The sequence below is a fragment of the Callithrix jacchus genome, chromosome 6 (genome assembly GCF_049354715.1).
Source record: "Callithrix jacchus isolate 240 chromosome 6, calJac240_pri, whole genome shotgun sequence".
Taxonomy (NCBI): Eukaryota; Metazoa; Chordata; class Mammalia; order Primates; family Cebidae; genus Callithrix; species Callithrix jacchus.
The window spans coordinates 155903595-155925524 of record NC_133507.1 but is presented as its reverse complement, the minus strand read 5'-3'; the positions used below and the strand labels follow the sequence as shown (position 1 = coordinate 155925524).

At 42.7% G+C, this 21930-nt stretch overlaps 1 long non-coding RNA gene across 2 annotated transcripts in view; it reads left to right on the top strand.

The window, feature by feature from the left end:
- LOC118154702 (uncharacterized) overlaps positions 1-21930 on the top strand; it is a 190187-nt gene that overhangs the window by 132869 nt on the left and 35388 nt on the right. The window contains exon 5 of one of the 2 annotated variants that reach the window (XR_013519416.1): positions 607-7112. The exons of the other annotated variant lie outside the window; for it this stretch is intronic. This is a non-coding gene — a long non-coding RNA (uncharacterized LOC118154702). Of the gene's footprint in view, positions 1-606; positions 7113-21930 lie in introns of those variants that run through there. 2 annotated transcript variants of the gene reach the window in all.

The following is a 21930-nucleotide window of genomic DNA, read 5'->3' as shown; positions in this document are numbered from 1 at the left end:
AATAGTGGTGTTATTTACAGGAGCGATTAGGGAAGCTACATGTCTCATGACCTACAGAGCAAAGGCTGACAATCGTTCATGTATACACCTTAGCAAGTGATGTTATTTGTAGGAATAATTGGGGAAGTTGCATATCTCATGACCTCTGGAACAGTGGCTGACAATCGTTCATTCTACACCTCAGCAGGACTCAGGGCCCCTCTCTCCTTCCAGCCTGATGGCCTCCCAGTGGCTTTACAAAAGTGGCTGAGTTTTAGGGTAGGCCTATATCATTTAAACTATAGCCTAAATGTCTCTCAAAGTTAGCTTGGCCCAATAGGCCCAGGAATAATTAAGGGAAAGGCAAGCTGGGATCTCTTTTGCTGTCATCATTTTCTCACTAATTTAATTTTTGCAAAGGCAGTTTCACAGCCAAAGGAAGTTTCCAACATAGTGTACAAGAGGGATTGCATGTGGCTGTGACTGGGCTCTGATCAGCAGATTTAGGGCCGTGCCTAGATCCTATCAGGTTCCTGGTGCTCATTCTCAGTTGTTAAAATCTGGAGGAAGAGGGTGGTAAAGAAATAGCACCCCAAAACCTCCTGATGGTTTCTGTTATTTCTCCAGAGTCAAGACACCAAAGATCTGATGTGGCAGTCAAGCCTGCCTGCAATGAAATGAAGTGGTGATTCTCGAGACATTTGCACAGAAGATCATCGATTGTTATGCTTGGGTTCCAGGCATGACAGATTGGCAAGGATATTCTGTGTGTCTGCCTGTTCATGAAACTGGTGATGTCTTGTGCTTGGAGGGAACCTGGGACTTTTGCCTCACAAACATCTGGATTCACATGAAATGAACTCAAACATTTTTATTTCTGGAGTCTGATAGAACCAGAAAAGCCAGTTGGGCTTGAGGAGACATTTAAGGTACAATAGCGCCTGGTGCATCTCTGCACCCCTGCTGCAAACCTCCACAGCAGGCACTGCCCCCGTCAAGACCCTCTCCTCCAAGACACAGACCTGGCTATGTCTTGTTCATAATCAGGGTCATTCCTGATGGGTAAACAATCTGCTTATTGAACAGGAGATAATGAGATAGTCACAGCCAGGCTCTCTCTCCCAGTGCAGGGATGGATCTCACTAACACTTTTGCCTATACTTTTTGTATGACTAGAGAATTAACAAGAGTGAACAATCTGTCTCTAGAACAGGAAGTGGTGTTATCTTTCTCTCTTATAGAAATTTTTCTCTATAAAATACTTTTGTCTCAGTTTTCTTAAACTATTTTGCCTTGTAAAATTGCCTTGTATAATAGACAGAACCTTGTAGCTCTTGGGAGTGAGAAATTCAAAGAGTTCGTATCGCTAGAATGTGGATGTGACTGTAGGTACATTTCCCTCTAAGGTACAGGCAGATTCTGTGAGCTCGTTCTCCCTTAAAAAGTTGAGTTGGTGCTCCCTGGAAGGTTCAGGCCTGTGGTAAGTGGACAGGTTCTATCTGATTAGGTAGAAAAAGCCACAGGTTCTATCCGATCTTTCAGAAACAGGAGACAGATGGCTTTCAGAGAATCAGTGCTTTGGCTCCTCTCTAAGCCTATCCCTCAAAGGACAGGTTTATTCTGGACAGTTGTATAGAGCAACTTTGAAATGGATTTGTACACACTGGGAAAGAGCTGGAAAATAAGAAAATTCCTGTCTGTTAGTTCAAGCAAACTCATCATTATAAAACCAAGTTCCTTATAAACAATAAATGTCACTATGAAAAGGAATTTAGGAAGTTTTTCTCCAGAAAAATCACCCAAATAGTATCCAAAAGACACCATTGGCCCCTCTCAACTTTTTTTTTTTTTTTTTTTTGAGACAAGGTCTCACTTTGTCACCCAGGTTGGAATATAGTGGCACGACCTCGGCTCACTGTGGCCTCAACTTCCCAGATTCCAGTGATCCTCCTGCCTCAGCCCCCAAAAGTAGCTGGGACTACAGGCATGTGCCACCACACCCAGCTGATTTTGGTATTTTTTGTAGAGATGGGGTTTCACCATGTTACCCAGGCTGGTCTCGAACTCCTGAGCTTGAATGACCCACCTGCCTCAGCCTCCCAAAGTGCTAGGATTACAGGTATGTACCACCGTGCCCAGCCCTCCCTCAGCCTTTTTCTTTCTGTGCTGGCTCTCCCTTAGTGGACTCTCCGTGCATGGGGGGGTGGGGCATGGCAGCTGTGGCCTCTCACTGTCTCACACATCACAACTAAGAGAAGTTTCATTGGCCCAGCTGGGCTCACATGCCCTTTCTTGGCCAGTCATGGTGGTCAAGAAATGGGTGCTCTCATTGCTCAGGCCTGGGCTTTGTCACATCCATGACCAAGAAGAATGGGAGCCACATCAGATCTGTAAGGCGTGGGCTCCCACAAGGGGGCATTTTTATCAATAGAATAGGGAGGGGTGCTGACCCCCCTGTCCAGAAGGAGGCCTCTCCTAATATGAAGACTAATAACTACACAGATATGGCTTATAGGGTTCTCGTGAGAATGGGGTTTGCATAATCTCTTGCTCCCAACCCACTGACCCCACTGGAAATTGACTACATAGGAACTGGTACGTAAGTATCACCCAGCCCAGGTCAGCCTCTGACACGTGTATGGTTGTTATACCACATTGGGTGTCCTTTATCCTGTGCCATAGAATCCAAGGCTTGGAGTCAGTTGGTGTCAGTTGGAGGGGGATGAAAAAATGGAGGGAATTCACTGGGCACAGTGGCTCATGCCTATAATCTGCACTTTAGGAGGCAGGTGGATCACCTGAGGTCAGGAGTTCAAGGCCAGGTGGGCCAATATGGCAAAGCCCCTGTCTACTAAAAATACAAAAATTAGCCGGGCATGGTGGTAGGTGCCTGTAATCCCAGCTACTCTGAATGTTAAGGCAGGAGACTCACTTGAACCCAGTAGGCAGAGGTTGCGGTGAGCTGAGATTGCGCCACTGCACTCCAGCTGGGTGACAGAGCAAGACTCCATCTCAAAAAGAATAAACTTGAGGGAATCAGGGCACACTGAGGCCTAGGTTACATGGCTGCTTGGTGGCTGTGTGGACCTTGGTCGGAGGGCTGCTGATGTTCATTTTGGGACCATGTCCTTTTCCTCTTTTAGGACAAGAGTATCACTGCTAGTTTCCCTGACTTCACCGACATTGCAGTGACAAATTGTGGTTAAATCTACCGTAAAGACAGTTTAAAATTCATTAAGAGACTCTGAGGTTGGATTAGAAATGCTAATTTCAAGACATCCAAGTAATTCATTCTCATTGGCATTTTTCATGTTGTTCTAGAAGCTGCTGAGAAATGGAGGAACTGAACACTGAACAGTAAAGGACAGGAATCTTGACAGGGACAACCTAAGCCTGTCCTTCCTAGCACCTCCTTTACACCAGGACCAAACTCTCCCATGAAACTGGAGGACCTATGGGTGGCTTTTAGGGTTAAACTGAAATTTTAAAACTCCATTCTTGCCAAATGTGTCCTCCTAGGAGGATGGAATGGATTCACTTTTTCCTATTCCTCCTGCTGACACAAGGAGACTCTGTAAGGTGGAGAGAAGGACCCAGATCAGACAGGGACCCAGGAATGACAGGGTGGTCAGTTTTCTAGGTTCTGTTTTGGCCTCATATATATCAGAGTTGGAGCTGAAGAAGCCTGTAACACAGAAAAGTACAGACAGAAAAAAGAAGGTCTCAACAAAACCTGAAGTCTCTGCCAAAAGGCCAGGAAAGGGCAGCCTATGAAGACAGCCAACTTAGGCAATACCCCTGACAAATGCTGCAGGGGAAAACGGAAACCCACTATCGGTAAAGGTTGCGTGGGGAGCCTAGACTTCTGCTTCTGTAACTGGGTGCTCCAATACCTGCCAAAGTGGTCCCAGACAAAGCCAAGCCAAAAGCCTGGACTTTCAAGCCCAGCGTGGTGGCTCGTGCTTGTAGTCCCAGCACTTTGGGAGGCTGAGGCGGGTGGATTACAAGGTCAGGAGATCAAGACCATCTTAACTGCTAACACAGTGAAACCCTGTCTCCACTAAAAATAAAAAAAATTAGGCAGGCATAGTGGCATGCACCTGTAGTCCCAGCTGCTCGGGATGCTGACGCATGAGAATCACTTGAACCCGGGAGGCAGAGGTTGCAGTGAGCCAAGGTTGCACCACTGCCTGGGTGACAGAGTAAGACTGTTTCAGAAAAAAAAAAAAAGCCTGGACTTTCTCTCCCATTCAACAGTAATGAGGCACCCCCACCTCTCACTCCCCATTGAGCTGGGTAGGGTAGCTGTGTGAGGGTGGGTCTAATAGAAAATGAAGATCTTCAACACCACCCAACAGTAATGAGGCCACCCTCCCATTGGTGTCAGTGGAGACTACATGAAGAGCAATAACAAGGTGTTACTATCTGTCTGATCCCGGAGAGTGGTTCAGGGGTAGTCTGTGGGATGCTGGAACTCCCACCCCTGCCCAGCAGTTACAAGGACCCCTCCCCACTAAGGCATCAGTGGCGAAGGGGTATCACTGCTTCCCTGGCTAGTGCAGTATCAGAGGAAACCAGCTAAACAGAAGGCTTAAAAAGTTCCAGTGTCTTAAAATATACTTCCCCAAATTCCAGATTTCAACAAAACAAAACGCTCATCCTATCGAGAACCAGGAAGATATCAAATGGAAAAAAATTAGACAATCAATGGATACCAAAATTCAGATGGCAGGCATATTAGAATTGTCTGTCTAAAGAACAGTGGACGAGCATCAAATGCTAGCAGGGATGTCCAGAAGCTCACACACTGCTGGTGAGAGTGAAAAACGATGCAGCCACTCCAGGAAACGGTTTGGCAGTTTCTTAATAAGACTAAACACACAACTGCCACGCAACCCAGTGATTGCACTTGTGGGCATTTACCCAAGAGAAATGAAAGCTCTGTTCACACAAGAAACTGTGCACAAATGCTCACGGCAACTTGATTCGGAGTAGTCGCAAACTGAAAAGCACTCACTTGTCCTTTAGAGGCGAATGATTTGACAAACTGTGCGGTCTGTCTATGCCGTGAAAGAGCAATAATGATTTTTAAGACACAAAGAAGAAATGATTTATACCCACAACAACTGGGATGAATTATGCTCAGTGAAAAAGCCAATCCCAAAATTTACATACTTATGATTCCATTTACATAATATTTTTTTCTCTCTCTTTTTAATTTTTAAAATTTAAAATTTTTTTGAGACGGTCTTGCTTTGTCACCCAGGCTGGAGTACAGTGGCATGATCTCGGCTCACTGTAACCTCTGCTTTCCAGGCTCAAGCGATTCTCCTGCCTCAGCCTTCCAAGGGGCTGGGATTAAAGGTGTGCAACACCCCAGGCTAATTTTTGTATTTTTGCCGAGATGGGGTTTCACTGTTACCCATCTCTGGGTTTTGAACTCCTGGGCTCAAGCAATCTTCCTGCCTCAGCCTCCCAAAGTGCTGGAATTACAGGCATGAGCCGCCATGCCCAGCCTTATTTAGCATCCTTAAAATGAGAAAATAATTGTGAGAACTAAACTCTGACCTTTTTTCCTCTCTTGCCCAAATTCCTGTCTAAGGGACTTGGGGAGTCACAGCCTACAAAGCATCAAGTCTCATCAGAGGGGCTTTATCTAACCCTATATAATGTGGCCTGCTTCCCAACCTGACTGCCACAACATCACATGACAGATAAGGAAGGAAATCAAAATATTTTAACCCCAAATATATTTCCCTGCCATATCTTGAAATTGCCCTGCAAAGTCATCACTTGCAGGGAAAAATCTACCTTCTATAGAGAATCCCCTTTTCCTTTCCCAGGACTTCCTCCTGATCCAAGAGAAAACCAACCAGGAGTCTGGCACCTTTTTAAGTCTGACAAGAAACACTTACCATCTATTCCCTCTGAACCCTGCTACCTGGAGGCTTCATCTAAATAATAAGAACCTTGTTCTCCACAATCCCTTATCTTAATCCAGATATTCATTTCCTTTCTAGTGATTCCAGGTCTTTAGATGAACTCTCAACCAATTGCCAATCAGAAAATTTTTAAATCTACGTATAACCTGGAAGCCCCCATCCCATTGCTGAATTATCACACCTTTCTGGACTGAACCAATGTACACCTTAATTGTATTTGATTGATGTCTCACGTCTTCAAAAAACGTATAAAACCAAGCTGCACCCTGACCACCTTGGGCACGTGTTCTCAGGATCTCCTGAGGGCTGTGTCATGGGCCACGGTCATTCACATTTGGCTCAGAATGAATCTCTCACGTGTTTTACAGAGACTCTTGTTGTCAGCAGTTGAAATGGAGAACAGATTAGCAATTGCTCAGGGTTAGAAGGCAGTGGTTATAGAAGGGCATGGTGAGCGGTCCCAGTTGAGATGTGGATATCCTGCAGCTTGACTGTATCTGTGTCAGTATCTTGGTGCTGATGTTGTACTGTAGTTTTGTAATAGGTTGCTATTGGGGGTAACTGGGTAAAGGGTACAAAGAATCTCTCTGTATCATTTCTTAGAAGTGTATGAAGCTACAATTACCTCAAATCAAAAAATTTAAAGACTGAAAAATGAACCTTATTCTTCTGCTTTCAATTAAAGTGGCTAGCCAGGTTAAATAGTCTTGATATTTCTAGAACCTATAGCATGGGACCCCTTTCATATACTGAAGTGAAATATCTAGTGAAAAATGGATCACAAGTTAGAACAGGCTGAGGGCTCTGTCCGTGGAAATGTGTCCTGTCCACTATCCTTCATCTCAGCCTCTGTGGGGACAGAGCAGAGTGAGGCTACAGTATAAGATAAGGCTTTTTGTTATTTGTGAATTCTTGGGCAAGTTACTTCAACTGTTTGCTTCTATTAGTAAAATATACCCAATAGTACCCATTTTCTGAAGTTTCTATAAAGAGTAAGTGAGGAAAAGTATGAAACAATGGGTGTTTATAGTTGTGATTCAGATTAAACAATAGGTAGTAGGTTGTTGCAATGGAATAAAGAGGGCAAAATTAGTAGAAATATAAAATTTGCTGAAAATTAGACAATGCAGCAAATTGTTCTTTGTTCTGTTTTTCTCTTTATGCCTTCTTTGAATTAATCAGTTACTGTTATCAATCCCTAGTTGTCTTCTTCTATTAGCTTTTTTTATTTGTTTATATATGTCTCTATTATTCTTTTAGTGGTTACTATATATTATCATATACATCCTTTACTTATTAGAATTTAATATATGTATCAGTATTTTTTTTGTCATTTCCAGGAGAATGTAAAGAGCTTCCAACAAGTTAAATCTGTTTATCCTACCTGCCTATACACACACACACACACACACACACACACACATATATGTATTTTTTTTTCAAGACTAAGTCTCTCTCTGTCATCCAGGCTGGAGTGCAGTATGATCTCAGCTCATTGCAACCTTTGCCTTTTGGGTTCAAGCAATTCCCCTGCCTCAGCCTCCTGAGTAGCTGGGACTACAAGCATGCACCACCACACCTGGCTAATTTTTGTATTTTTAGCAGAGTTAGGGTTTCACCATGTTGGCCAGGCTGGTCTTGAACTTCTGACTGCAAGTGATCTGCCTGCCTCAACCTCCCAAGTGCTGGAATTACAGGTGTGAGCCACCATGCCCTGCCTATCCTACCTGAATTTTGTGATAATATTTTGCATTCTGATTTTATATTTTAAATATCAATGATACATTATCATTTGATGCAGTTGATGATATTTAAAAATTTACACACATTATTTCCCTATTTTAATGCTCATGATTTCTTCCTGTTTTACTGTGTATTTACCTGGAATCAAAAAATTCGAAAAACTCCTTTCAGCATTCCTTGCTCTTTTTTTGTAGAGTCAGAGTCTATGTTACCCAAGCTGGAGGCAAACTCCTGGGCTCAAGTGAGTTTGACTCACTCCTGCCTCAACTTTCTGAGTAGCTGGGACTACAGGTGCACACCACAGCGCCAGGATTAGTATTTCTTTCTTTTTTTCTTTTTCTTTTTAGTATTAGGTGACCAAGAATTCTATCAGGACTTTTAAAATCTAAAGATGTTTTTATTTCTCTTTCACCATTTACGAATATTTTTGCTATATACAAAATTCTACATTGGTATCTGCTTTCTTTCAAAATTCTAAGTATACCAATTCCATTGCTTTTGGGTACCCACTGTATTGGTTGAGAAATCAGCTGTCAGTCTTATTATTGTAGCTTTAAAAGTAACATCATAGCAAAAATGTTTCCTAGTATAAATAAATAAAATAGGATTCTGTTTTACACAGACACACACACACACACACACACACACACACATTCTTTTATGTGTCCTAAGTCCATGGATACATTTGTCTAAGTTCCAAATTAAAAGGAAGAATTTAAACTAATTCATCAGTCTAGAAAATAAAATATAGAAACAGCGTGGTCACACTAAGAGACCACATTCTTTAAAATATTACAAACACACTAAATTATCCATTATGTACAGACTGTGTTTTAATTTTTAAACCATTTTGCATTTAATTCCAACACTTTCTGGAGCTGAAAGATTTCTATTCTCCAAAGAAGACAGTTAAAATCTTATTTTACTGAGGTTACATAATTCTAAAATATTTCTGGAGTTGACAATGTATAAGATTAAGGAAACTCAACTCATTAAAACATTAAAGTTAAGAAAACTCAGCACATTAAAGCATTAAAGTTAACTGAGATATCTTAGGGCCAAAGGTTTTACTTGTGTAAGAGATCCTTCTTATATAGTAATTGAGCCAAAAGAGTTCCTTTCAGAGTTACTGGATCATGAGCCTAAAACTTATAAGAAAGTTGGTCTCAAAGCTTATGTAGCCCTTTATACCATGAGTCAAAATATCTTCATTATTTTTTTAAATTCAAATGTCAAATATCAACAACTTCTACATAGGATGATTACTTAATTTAAATTTTCTATTTCTTTTTTATTTTTAAGGTATTTAAATACATTTTTAGTCAAACTATACAGACTTTGTACTTTATGAAATTTTAAAACTTTTTTAGAATTATGCAGTTCCTAGGAAATTTTATTTTTTTTAACATATTTATTTATTTATTTTTGACATGGAGTCTCCCTCTGTTGCCCAGACTGGAGTGCAATGGCATGATTTGGCTCACTGCAACATCCGCCTCCTGGGTTCAAGCAATTCTCCTGCCTCAGACTCCCCGAGTAGCTAGGACTACAGGTACATGCCACCACACCTAGCTAACTTGTTTTGTATTTTTAATAGAGATGAGGTTTCACCTTGTTAGCCAGACTGGTCTCAAACCCTTGACCTCAGATGATCTGCCTGCCTCAGGCTCCAAAGTGCTGGGATTACAGGCATGAACCACCATGCCTAGCCAATTCTTAGGAATTTTTAAAAGCTATCTGGCTAATTTTGGACATCCCATATGGTTTTGCTTGAGTTGTAGGTCACAGTATTTTAGGTTATTCTGACACTCCATTATCCTCGTCTCCCTCCTCCCTCCCTTGGACCTTGGGGTTGCTTCTGCTTATAAAGTTCCTGTGATGATGGAAGTATAGAGAAGAGGAGAGTGATTAGGAGCAGGATCTGAAAACTACCTTTAACCCCCAGGAAAGGAGCAATTGGACATTGGGATACTGGGATTTTTTGTGGGGGTGGATGGAGTCTCACTGTCGCCCAGGCTGGAGTGCAGTAGCATGATCTCAGCTCACTGCCACCTCCACCTCTTGGGTTCAAGTGACCCTCATGCCTCAGCCTCCCAAGTAGGTGGGATACAGCCAGGTGCCACCACACCACACCCAGCTGATTTTTGTATTTTAGTAGAGATGGGGTTTCACCATGTTGGCCAGGCTGGTCTTGAACTGACCTCAGGGGATTCATCCATCTTAGCCTCCCAAAGTGCTGGAATTACAGGCATGAGCCACTGTGCCTGGCCAACATGGGGATTTCTTAAAGGTTTTCCACAGAGTTCTCTAATTGCAAAAAAGGAGGCAGGATTCAGGCAAGAGCCCTGTCTCCAGGAACAAAGGCAGTGAATCACTCCAAGTTGGTGACAGTGCAAAAGGGTAAGGAACACCTTCAGTTATGCCACTTTAATGTTCTTCTGTGCTGATGCTCTTGTTCTGTCCCCTTTACGTGGCTTGGCTGTTGAAGAGATGAGTGTTTAAAAGGAGAGTGTCATGTGGAAAGAACATTGAACTCAAAGCTAAAAGATCTGGGCTGGAGTGAGCATTGGTTCCATCACTAACGACTCTGTTTCCTTGGGCAGGTCACCTAACTTCTGAGCCAACTCTTTAAAAGTTACTTAAGTTAGAAATCTCATAAGGTGATTATGAAACACAAATGGAACAGAAACGTGAAGAATATCACCCCCCAAATGCTGAGTTCATCCTTAGACTCTTACAGTCCATATTTACTGAATTAATGAATTTAAATAGGCAGCCATTGACTTGCAGATGACCCTCATTCCCTGCTGTGCTGATAATTGACTTTCCCTGAGATTGCTCTAGCAGCCCCTGCTATGAGCCCTTGACATCATCAGGGAAAGCTTAATGGAGTCTGGCCTATTATGTATTCCAAGTGTAAGGAATGAATGGAGAATGCTGTTCATTCTTCACTGGGATCCCAACGCTATTAACATTTCTCTTTGGAGACTAAGCTCTACCAAAGGTATCTTCTCTGCTTGGCCTTATCATTCTTGTTTTGCTGTATTTGTACACATATCTTGGTCTTTTGCATGTCCCAGTACCTGCTGTCCTTGATGTTGCAAACCTTTTTCTCTCCTCTCATTCTCTGCTCAGTGTCTGGTAAGAATGGTCTAGTTTATGTACAGTAACTTTTCCAGTGCTCACCTACCGTGGCATTTGCCTGAACCACTTAGCTAAAATGACTCATTTATGCTCTCTAGTGATGTATTGGTTTCCAAACCTATGATCTTTTCTTAGTTAATATCTTTCTTGAAACCCCCTCTTCTCTTTGTATGCCTGGTTTTGTGTGATCGTGGCTCTCCAGACACTCCTGGTGTAGTTCCAGTCCAGTCTAATGTACACATTCCCCAAGGACTGGGCAATGTCTTCTGTTATTCTCTTCCTTTGTGCTTTCTCAGAAAATAAAACCTGTGCTGGGCTCAGTGGCTCACCTCTGTAATCCCATCACTCTGCGAGGCCAAGGCGGACTAATAGCTTGAGCTCAGGAGTTTAAGACCAGCCTGGGCAACATAGTGAGACCCCATCTCTACTAAAAATACAGAAAATCAGCTGGGTGCGGTGATGTGCACCTGTGGCCCCAGATACTTGGGGTGCCGAGGCAGGAGAATTGCTTGAGCTCAGGAGGTCAAGGCTGCAGTGAGCTGAGATCACACCACTGCACTCCAGCTTGAATGACAAGCTCAAAAAGAAAAGAAAAGAAAAGAAAATCAAGTATTCTATAACTTCAACCATTACCTCTGTTCCAATGACTTAAAGACTACATCCCCACTGTCTTACTTGCTGGATTCATTTAACACATCCTATATAGAGCTGCAGAAGATAAAAGAATTGAGACTTAGGTCACCTGAGAAAGGCAGGCAACAAAGGAGTGGTAAGGAGAAGGTTAAAAAGAACATCATCCTGGAACACCTGGGCACTGTGGCTCATGCCTGTAATTTCAGCACTTTGGGAGGCCACAGTGGGTGGATCACTTGAGGTCAGGATTTTGAGACCAGCTGGGCAAACATGGTAAAACCCCATCTCTACTAAAAATACAAAAATTAGCCTGGCATGGTGGCAGGCACCTGTAATTCCAGCTACTTGGGAAACTGAGGTGCAAGAATAGCTTGAACCTGGAAGGGGGAAGTTGTAGTGAACCAAGATCACGCTACTGCACTCCAGCCTGGGCAACAGAATGAGACTCAGTCTCCAAAAAAGAAAGAAAGAAAAAAAAACATAATACCAAAATAAATTGAACTAAAATATGTTCAACACCTATTTTAAAAATCCTTAAATTGATTGAAAAACAAAATCTACTTATACATGTTTGTAAGAAGCCTATGGAAAACAAAAATGGCATATCTGAAATGCCTAGTGTAAAATTAAATAACTAAAAACAGCTCAAAAAATAATAAAAACAGAGGTATAAAAATTAATACCAAAGCAAGCAGGAAAAGAGTACATGAAAGTAAAATTCAAGAAAAAATTCATGGGACCAAAGGACCATTTTCAATTGCTAAAGGTTATAATTCACAGCAATATACAATTGCTATGACTCTTTCTCTGAATAATATTACATCAAACTTAAAGGTCAAATGATTAGAAAATCGAGAAGCAGCAGCTACAAGCAGGGGTAGATTTTCACAGAGCCATGAGGTAGGATTTCAGCCATGTGGCAGAATCTTCCATGCCCATATGTAGAAACTAATGTGCACAAAAAAGCTTACATTATTAGCTTTTCATTTATAGGAAGAGTGGATCAAGATATATATAAGGCATTAAGAAGGCTTTTCTTTCCCCAGCGCCACCTTGGGTACGGCACTCAGATTCTTCAACCTACGCTACACAGAGGAGATAGATGGACTGAAACAGTAATGGATGAATGACAGTAAAGGCTGTTTTTCAGTTGACAAACAATCTAATTCGATGGCTGTGGAGCTTCTGCAATAGGAAGCTATTGGTTGTTAGAGTACATTTAGAAATTTTAAATCTAGTCGCTTGTAAAATGGAATATCATATTTACCCGGATAATGACATTGATGTGGGAATGTCACAAGACAATTTGAGAAACCTCCAGGAAAACACTAATTTGACAAGAATGGTTTGCACTTTTCTCATATTGAGGCGACAACTTTTATGATGCCAAAATATAACCATGTTCTGGGGACGATTAATGGGAATTAGGAGAGTTTATGACTAGTGGATGCAAGACAAAGATTCAGAATGTTCTGCAAAATCACAGACTCTCAAAGTTAGGCATGACCTTCAGTTTCATCCAGTCCAACTCCTTGCTTAACTCTTGAATCCCTCTAGAGGATTCCTGCTGGGGGGCTGTGCCACAGGTAGCAGTCATTACATTTGTATGCAGTCTATTCCAACCTTTGCAGTGCTGACCTTTCAAAGTCTTTCATTTTGCTTCTCTACTTTCTACTTATAGGTTGCAGCTGTATAATAAAGAATCAATTAGAAAAAGTCTCACCTCTCTTCCACATGTATATTAGTTGGAGACAGAAACCACACTATTCATTGGAACAGGGAAAATGTAATAGAATGGACTAATTAAAGAAAGTGGTTAATTATCTAAACAATAAAAAAGGACTTTAAGAGGTCAAGAAGCAGGTACAAAGAAACAGCTGCTTACTGCAGGACAGAAAAGGAGGATAATTAAAGGAACAAAAGACCAGGAGAGCCCCACCCAACACCAAGGCTGAAGTTCAGACCTCACTGAAGAGAGCGTGGTTACAGCAGGTACACACAGCCTGACATATGCAACAAACTTAGCAGAGGATGCAGGTTGGTGCTGGTCTTTAGAAGCAGCTGCCATTGACAGAGGTGTGGGCAGGTGAGTGTGGCTCAGAAGTGGCCACTGGTGGAGAGCACGGCTGAAGAGAATTCCTCTGCAAAGTTCTGGGCTCTTGTATTAGTCTGTTTTTATGCTGCTAATAAAGACATATCTAAGACTGGGTAATTTATAAAGAGGTTTAATTGACTCACAGTTCCACATGGCTGGGGAGACCTCATAATCATGGTGGAAGGTGCAGGAGAAGCAAAGTCACATCTTACATGGTGGCAGGCAAGAGAGCTTGTGCAGGGGATCACCTGTTTATAAAACTACCAGATCTTGTGAGACTTATTCAGTACCATAAGAACAGTATGGGGGAAACTGCCCCCATGATTCAGTTATTTCCACTTGGCCCTGCCCTTGGCATGTGGGGATTATAACAATTCAAGGTGAGATTTGGGTAGAGACACAGCAAACCGCATCATTCTGCACCTGGCATCTCCCAAATCTCATGCCCTCACATTTCAAAACCAATCATGCCTTCCCAACAGACCCCCAAAGTCTAAGTCTTATTTCCACATTGACTCAAAAGTCCACAGTCCAAATTCTCACCTGATGAGACAAGGCATGTACCTTCCACCTATGAGCCTGTAAAATCAAAAGCAAGTTAGTTACTTCCTAGATACAATGGGGGTACAGGCATTGGGTAAATACACCTATTCCAAATGGGAGAAATTGGCCAGAACAAAGGGGCTACAGGCGCCATGCAAGTCCAAAATTTGTAGGGCAGTCATGAAGCCTTAAAGCTCCAAAATGATCTCCTTTGATTCTGTATCTCACATTCAGGTCATGCTGATATAAGAGGTGGACTCCTGTGGTCTTGGGCAGCTCTGCCTCTGTGGCTTTTCAGGGTAGAGCTCCCCTCCTGGCTGCTTTCATGGGCTGGTATTGAGTGTCTGTGGCCTTTCCAGACACGTGGTGTAGACTGTCAGTGGCTCTATCATTCCAGGGTCTGGAGGATGGTGACCCTCTTCTCATAGCTCCATTAGGAAGTGCCCCAGTAGGGACTCGGTGTGGGGGCTTCTATTCCATATTTCCCTTCCACACTGCACTAGCAGAAGTTCTCCATGAGGGCCCTGTCCCTGCAGCAAACTTCTGCCAGGACATCCAGGTATTTCCATACGTCCTCTGAAATCTAGGTGGAGGTTCTTGAACCTCAATTTTTGACTTCTGTTCACCCACAGGCCCCATAGCTGGAGCTGAAACAGCTGAATGTAGGGCATAGGGTTCAACAGCTGCATAGAAACAGGGGCCCTGGGCCTGACCCAGGAAGCGATTTTTCCCTTCTAGGGCTCCAGGCCTGTGATGGGAGGGGTTGCTGTGAAGATGTCTGACATGCTCTGAAGAAATTTTCCCCATTGTCTTGGTAATTAGCATTTGGCTCTTTGTCACTTATGCAAATTTCTGCTGCCACCTTGAATTTCTCCCCAGAAAATGGGTTTTTATTTTCTACTGCATTTCCAGCCTGCAAATTTTCTAAACTTTTATGATCTGTCACCTCTTGAATGCTTTGCCACTTAGAAATTTCTTTCACCAGATACCCCAAATAATCTCTCTTATGTTCAAAGTTCCATAAATCTCCAGGGCAGGGGCAAAATGCCACCAGTCTCTTTGCATAGCAAGAGTGACCTTTACTCCAGTTCCAAACAAGTTCCTCATCTTCATCTGAGACCACCTCAGCCTGGATTTTATTGTCAACAGCACTGTCAGCATTTTGGTCAAGGCCATTCAACAAGTCTCTAGGAAGTTTCACACTCTCCTCATGTTTCTCTCTTCAAACTGTTCCAACATCTTCCTGTTACCCAGTTCCAAAGTCACTTTCGCATTGTTGGGTATCTTTACAGCAGCATCCCACTCTACTGGTGCCAATTTACTGTATTAGTTTGTTCTCACACTGCTAATAAAGACATACCGGGCACTGGGTAATTTATAAAGGATAGGGTTCCACACGGCTGGGGAGGCCTCACAATTATGGTGGAAGGTGAATGAGGAGCAAAGTCACATCTTACATGGCAGCAAGCAAGAGAGGTTGTGCAGGAGCTCACCTATTTATAAAACCATCAGATCTTGTGAGACTACCACAAGAACAGTATGGGGGAAACTGATCGCATGACTCAATTATCTCCACCTGGCTCTGCCCCAACACATAGGGATTATTACAATTTAAAGTGAGATTTAGGTGGGACCATATCAGCCAAACCATATCAGTTCCCATGCTAAACAGACTGTAAAGTGGAAGAGTCTTCCTGCTGCTGTGGCCTGATAGGGTCACTCCATCACCCTCTGTTAATGAAGCCTAACATTCCAGCAGCTGGAGAAGGAAAAATGTTTACAGGGTCCAGCTATAGTCCCACAAAGCAGGGCAAAGAAGGGTGGTGGATTTGGACCTGGGAGATGCTATTAATACAACAGCATTCCTTTTATAATGTGGAGAGAATCCATATGTTTTTTTAAGTTCTCCATTTGTTCTTTCTCACCACACCCTCTTCAGAAATCACCTCCAAATACCTGACGTCAAATCCAAACCCAGTACTTTCCCAGCCTCTAACTCTGTATTTCCAGTAATTTGCTGGTTATCTATGTTGGGGTCTCGTAAACACTTAAATTCATTACATGTGGAGTTACTTTAGTTTTCACCAAACTCTTTCCAGTAAAATATTTCTCTGTCTTCATCTTATCCCAACATGACAGACAATCTCCCTTACAGCCTATCAATATATTGTGTATCTCGCTTTGTCTTGTAAAGCATTTTTCTCCTTTCTGACTCAAACTACCTTAATTCTGGCTTCTTCCTCTTAGCTGCCTGCCTGACCTTCCTGTTTCTAAGTTTCCCCTCAGAATCACTGTGCACATTACTATCCCCATTACTTGGATAATGAATTTCTTCTCCTCCAGAATCTTCAATGACTTTCCATTGCCTGCAGTTAGCATTTCCAAGAAATATTTTACCTATTTCGCTACTGCTTTTTGCTAAAAATATCTTTCAATTTTAATTTTCAGTATCCATTGTACCTCATGAAGAGCAACTGTTAGAACGTAGTAGCAGTCGGCCAAGCATAGTGTCTCCCACCTGTAATCCCAGCACTTTGGGAGGCTGGGGCAGGTAGATCACCTGAGGTCAGGAGTTCAAGACCAGGCAGGCCAACATGGTGAAACTCCATCTCTACTAAATATACAAAAATTAGCCGGGTGTGGTGGTGGGCACCTGTAATTCTGGCTATTGGGAAGGCTGAGGCTGAAGAATCACTTGCATCTGGGAGGTGGAGGTTGCAGTGAGCCAAGATTGCACCACTGCACTGCATTCCAGCCTGGGTTACAGCATGAGACTCCATCTTGAAAAAAAAAAAACAACGTGGTAACAATTGAGGGAAAATGAGGGCAGAATCCTTACTCCTGGATTTACCTGTCGAGGACAGGTATGCCTCTTCATGGGCATCAGTCTCTCCATTCAGGAGGCAGAATGGTGATGGCAAAAAAGAAGGCAATATCTCTTCTTTAATGGAAAAACATTTGTGTGTCATTAGAAACTGCCTCCTGGGGAAATATTTATACAGAGACTTTATTAATCACGAGAAGGTAAATAGTTCTGGATGTTTGAGACAAGGCAAACAGGTTTTCTTTGTTTTGTTTCACCTTGTTTGCATGTTTCTGTCCTCCGGGTAAAATGCTTTTATTGGTTCAGATTCTGTTGAAGTTGGAATTATTTGTGTTTGTCTGGGCAAATAGCTGGGGTTTAGGGATTCAGTTTCTAATAGTCCCCTATATAACTTCAGTCCCATCTCGGAACCCTGTATCCATGAGGGACACTAGCCAACTGGACATGAAAGTCCATTCTGTGACTGGGCCAGTACTGGGTTCAGTGGCTTAATTCAGGCCTGTTTTGATTAGACTGGAATGGAGAACTCAGCTTCGGACTGAAGGCCCAAGTGGAGTTTTCCACTCCCCAAAAGTCTGAATTTGGGGGCAAGTACTGTATACTATAAAAAGAGAAAGAAACAAAGACAGGGCTTTCCTCTCCAAAGAAGCTCTGAATCCAGTTATCCTAGAAAGGAGGCTTTTTATGTGAAGTGAGTAGATAGGGTAAAATACCACATACTATGCTAACTCCCAAGAGACAGATGTGTGAAACCAGAATGTTTCTTTCTGTATTTATAATGGGAAAGGTGGATGGAACACAACTGATGATACATGGCCCCCTCCCTGTTCTCTCCTCTCCCAATCCTATTCTTTGTCCTGTGGAGAGCTGGTACCAGCAGAGGTGGCAGTGGGGCAGAGCACAGGAATTTGGCTGGTGGGAGGGAAGATCTGGCCACATAGACAGTGACATGTTCAGGAAGAGGCTGGATCAGAGTTTCAAGCAGCTGCAGAGCATAAACAGACACACATGCAGACTTGGTGCAAGAAGGATAGGGAGCCTCAGAGAAAACAAACACATCTGCAAAGCATTCAACCACCGTCATCTATATACTGCAGTGCTTTCAAACTGGCGGAAAAAATGTAAGCCATGAACTACGTGCATATGGTGATTAGGAACACAGTGGAGACTACGTTCTTTTTATAGCTTTAATGGTACAGGATTAGAAACTATGACAATATTGGGAAGAAAAAACATGAAATTCACAAATTAACCAAGCAAATGGTTTTTATGATGACTGTCGAAAGTATGGACACATCAGTGTTTGAAAGTATTCTGCGCACCTATGTGGTTATCCCCCCTACACAGATTTGGGGTTAACTTCTCTTCATTTGTAGATCTGCAGATCCTGGATCATTTCCCAGAAACCTGAAGACAAAGCTCGTTTGTGGTTTTACTGATCTTACCGGAATGATTAGCAAGGCTGGGATTTTTCTCTCCAGGTGCCGGCTATGCACTTGAACAAGACATCTTAAGTCTCAGCCTTCCCCTTGGTCTCTTCTGGGTTCTTACACTAATTCACTCGCTTGCAACAGAGGATGCCTTACATAGGGCCTTCCTGCCATCAGCGTGGGGACCAGGCTGCTTTCCTGGGCCTAGAAGTCATTAAACAAAACCCTTCTTTTGTTCAAAACAGACCCCATTGTGGAGAACCCTTGGTTCTCAGGTGAAACTGGCACCTCTGTAAACAGCTGCTGGGGAAAACTGCTTTCATGGGTGGAGCGAGGCCAGTGTGTGAGTGTTAGCATCAACAACCATCTGCTCTCGACTGTGGCAGAGGTTTCCATGCCGTATACCCTGGAACGGAGGAATTCCCTTTTCAGTCCTGCTGTGAGAAGAAGAGAGATTTGAGCAGGTGGGCTCTGACCCCCTCCCACTTTCTCATGGAGCACCTCCGTTTGCACCACTGCAAACACCTCTTTTATTTAAAAACACTTTGCCAACCTGGGCTTTGAATGACCGTTGGTGAAAAAGGAGACTGATCCATTGCTCAGGCACTGATCATCCAGTTGGTTTAGAGTCTTACCTGTTCTGACTGTTAGCTTTTGACACCAGAATGTGAAGAAATGGGACTCAAACTTATCATGCTTATCTGTTAGAAACTACTAGAAACTGAGCGCTCTACCCAGAAACTGTTGTGCTGGCAGAAGTTCATGTTAAGTGTGCTTTGAATGAAGAGAACCCCCCAAACAGGTTTTGTGTGAGTGACATGGCTGTTTACTTACTCAGGTGTGGATGGGCTGAGTCCAGAAAGAGAGTCAGCGGAGGGCAATGGGATAGGAATTGGTTTTATAGGTTTGGGGTAGGCAGTGAGAAGTTACAGGTCAAGCTGGGTGGGGGTTGTAGGATCTGGAGTCACGAGGTTGACCTATCAGTTGAGCAAAGTCAGTTAGGAAGTCCAGTTACCTTATCAGTTGAGGCGGGAATTCGGAACAATAGAATGTCTCAAAGTTAATTAGGTACTGCAAGCGTTGGTCATTCTTCTCCCTTTGAGGTTTTCCAGTTACTTTAGTCTCTCTAGTTACAGAAACTCCTCTGGAGGTATATGTGCAGGTCCCAGAGGTCACCATGCAGTCCATGGTGCAGTCAGTCAGCCTAAAAGACCTTTCCGTTCAGTGTGCAGGAGTGAAGATCTGCTCTCAGAACATGGATTTATCTCTAACATTGTAGCCCTTGTGCTGTAATTGTCTGGAAGCCTAAGAATGGAGACCACTGGTGTGCTAGCAAATGTTTAACATCTGAATTTGGGGGAAGAAGCCTTGGTTTGCAGCATTTGCTGATTACTATGGTGTAAATACTTCCACGCTGGGTGTGGTGGCATGCACCTGTAGCCTCAGCTACTTGGGATACTGAGGCGGGAGGATTGCTTGAGCGCAGGAGGTGGAGGGTTCAGGAAGCAGTGATTGCACCAGTATACTCCAGCCTGGGCAACAGAGTGAGACCCTGTCTTAAAAAACAAAAACAAGCAACAACAATAAAAACCATATGAGGCCTTCAGGGCTCTGCTCTTTGGGTTCTGGGATCCAGTAAATACATTTTAGCATGAGGGTGAATTTAAGTTAGCCTGCAATCATTATCACTTCTTAAGAAAGCTGTGACCAAAACTATCTCAAATTGTGAAATAATTTCCATTATAGGTACAAAAATAATAATAAATAAGTTATAAAATGTCTACCAGACATTACTAGCTCCAAATTTAAAAGGTAGAGCAGGCACTTGGGAGACTTGTGTCTTCCCGAGAGGGCACTGGGGAAGCAACCGCCCATGGATGAAACTGACCTCTCATGGGGCTCCAGGCCATGACCCTCATCGGTTTCTTAGCAATGACTCAGAAAGGCAGTCAGAACAGAGGTTCTTCTCCCCAGTTTAGCAATGAGAAGGAGTCTGGGAACCTTTCATGAAAGTCCTAGAGCTGGACATGACTTCGGCTTCCCAGCACGGGAACTTTTCCTGCCCTTGACACATGGAGCCAGCTGGCTGGTTCCTGGAATTTAAAACCAGCAAAAGGAATGAAAGCAGAGCCTGGAAATGTCATCGTTATTATGATTTAGTCTCACTTATTAATTTACCTCCAACTAATTGTTTTCCTCCTCTTTGTGGGATTTGTTAGTAAACTTGCTTCTGAGGCTGAGGAAGGACAGCATTTCAAGCTCCCCAGAGAGACAGGCTGGATGCTGAGCCAGATTTGCTTTTGCTTTTTCATAATGTGCTGAGAGGTCAGGGGAGTGGCCAGCTCAGAATTGGATCTCTAGCCCGAGGTGTTTTGCTTCCATTGTTTATTCATAAGCTTTTTTTTTTTTTTTTAACTACAAAGTACATCTATTACCTTAGGAAGGCTACATTATAGAAACTTACTGAGCAGAGCATTATGAGTCTCTTAAATTCCTAGACAATTGGAAAGCAACCATTCTAGATAAGTCAGCACTAACTGGGATAACCTGGGCTTCACTGTCCATGTAAACAGTCACAGGTGCCCTTGGTTTATTGTTATCCACATTCCTGCAAATGTCCTGTAAATTTCTTCCAGTTTTCACTCCAGCAGTCATGAAGAGTTATTTTGCTGAGCCCCTTTTTCCCACATCATGCAATTTCACTTAAAAATGTTTGGGTTGGCTTTCAAATTCTATGTCCTCATCTTATCCTCTGCAACTCTAGAAACCTGGCAGTTAGACAGCTCTGAATTATACATGAATTATACACTTGTATTATACATGAATACAAATAATAATTCAAAACCGAAAATACTTCCTTTAATAATGAAAACTGAACTGTGTCTTTGGACAATAACAATCTGCTCCAGAGGAAAAAAAAGCTTCTTTGGCTTTTGTGTGCCTGTTTCTCAACTATTGAAACATGCACACCTAACAGAACTGAAGAATGTTTCGAAAAGGACATCATCAAAAAGGACCCCAGAATTAACAGGAACTGAGAGAAGTCATTCAAGGGAAGATCTATGGTGATTGCTTGTAAGTATAGCCATAATTCAAATGACCATGATTTTAATAACAAAAGGAATTTATATCTCTTTGGCCTGCCTTTGGAAATATTGTTCATCTTCAACAATTTGCATCATAACTCCTTCCCTTCGAAGATAGCTTTAATAGAATTTATGTAACATAATTGAAATTCAGGCTCATTTTATGCAGAAACATTGTTTACAAGAGGCCTCTTTTGTTTAATTTTGTCTTGACATTGATCTATCATGTGTGGGCCCCCAAGAGTAAGTCTGAAATTGTCAGCAAAGAGAGAATTGAGTCCTGGAATCTTAGGACTGGAAAGCATCTCAAGGCTCAATCATGACAGCCTCCTGTAGCAGCATCTACAGTGGGCCTCTGCCTCAGTACTTTGATAAGACATTATTTTGTGGATCCCGGATGCCTTTAGGTGATAAAAAGTCTCCCTTGGAAAAAGCCTTCTGCAAGGACAAAGGACGAGGATGTTTAGTGGCTGCTGTTTGATTCAGTGTCATGTTTCTGAGCACTTCGAGA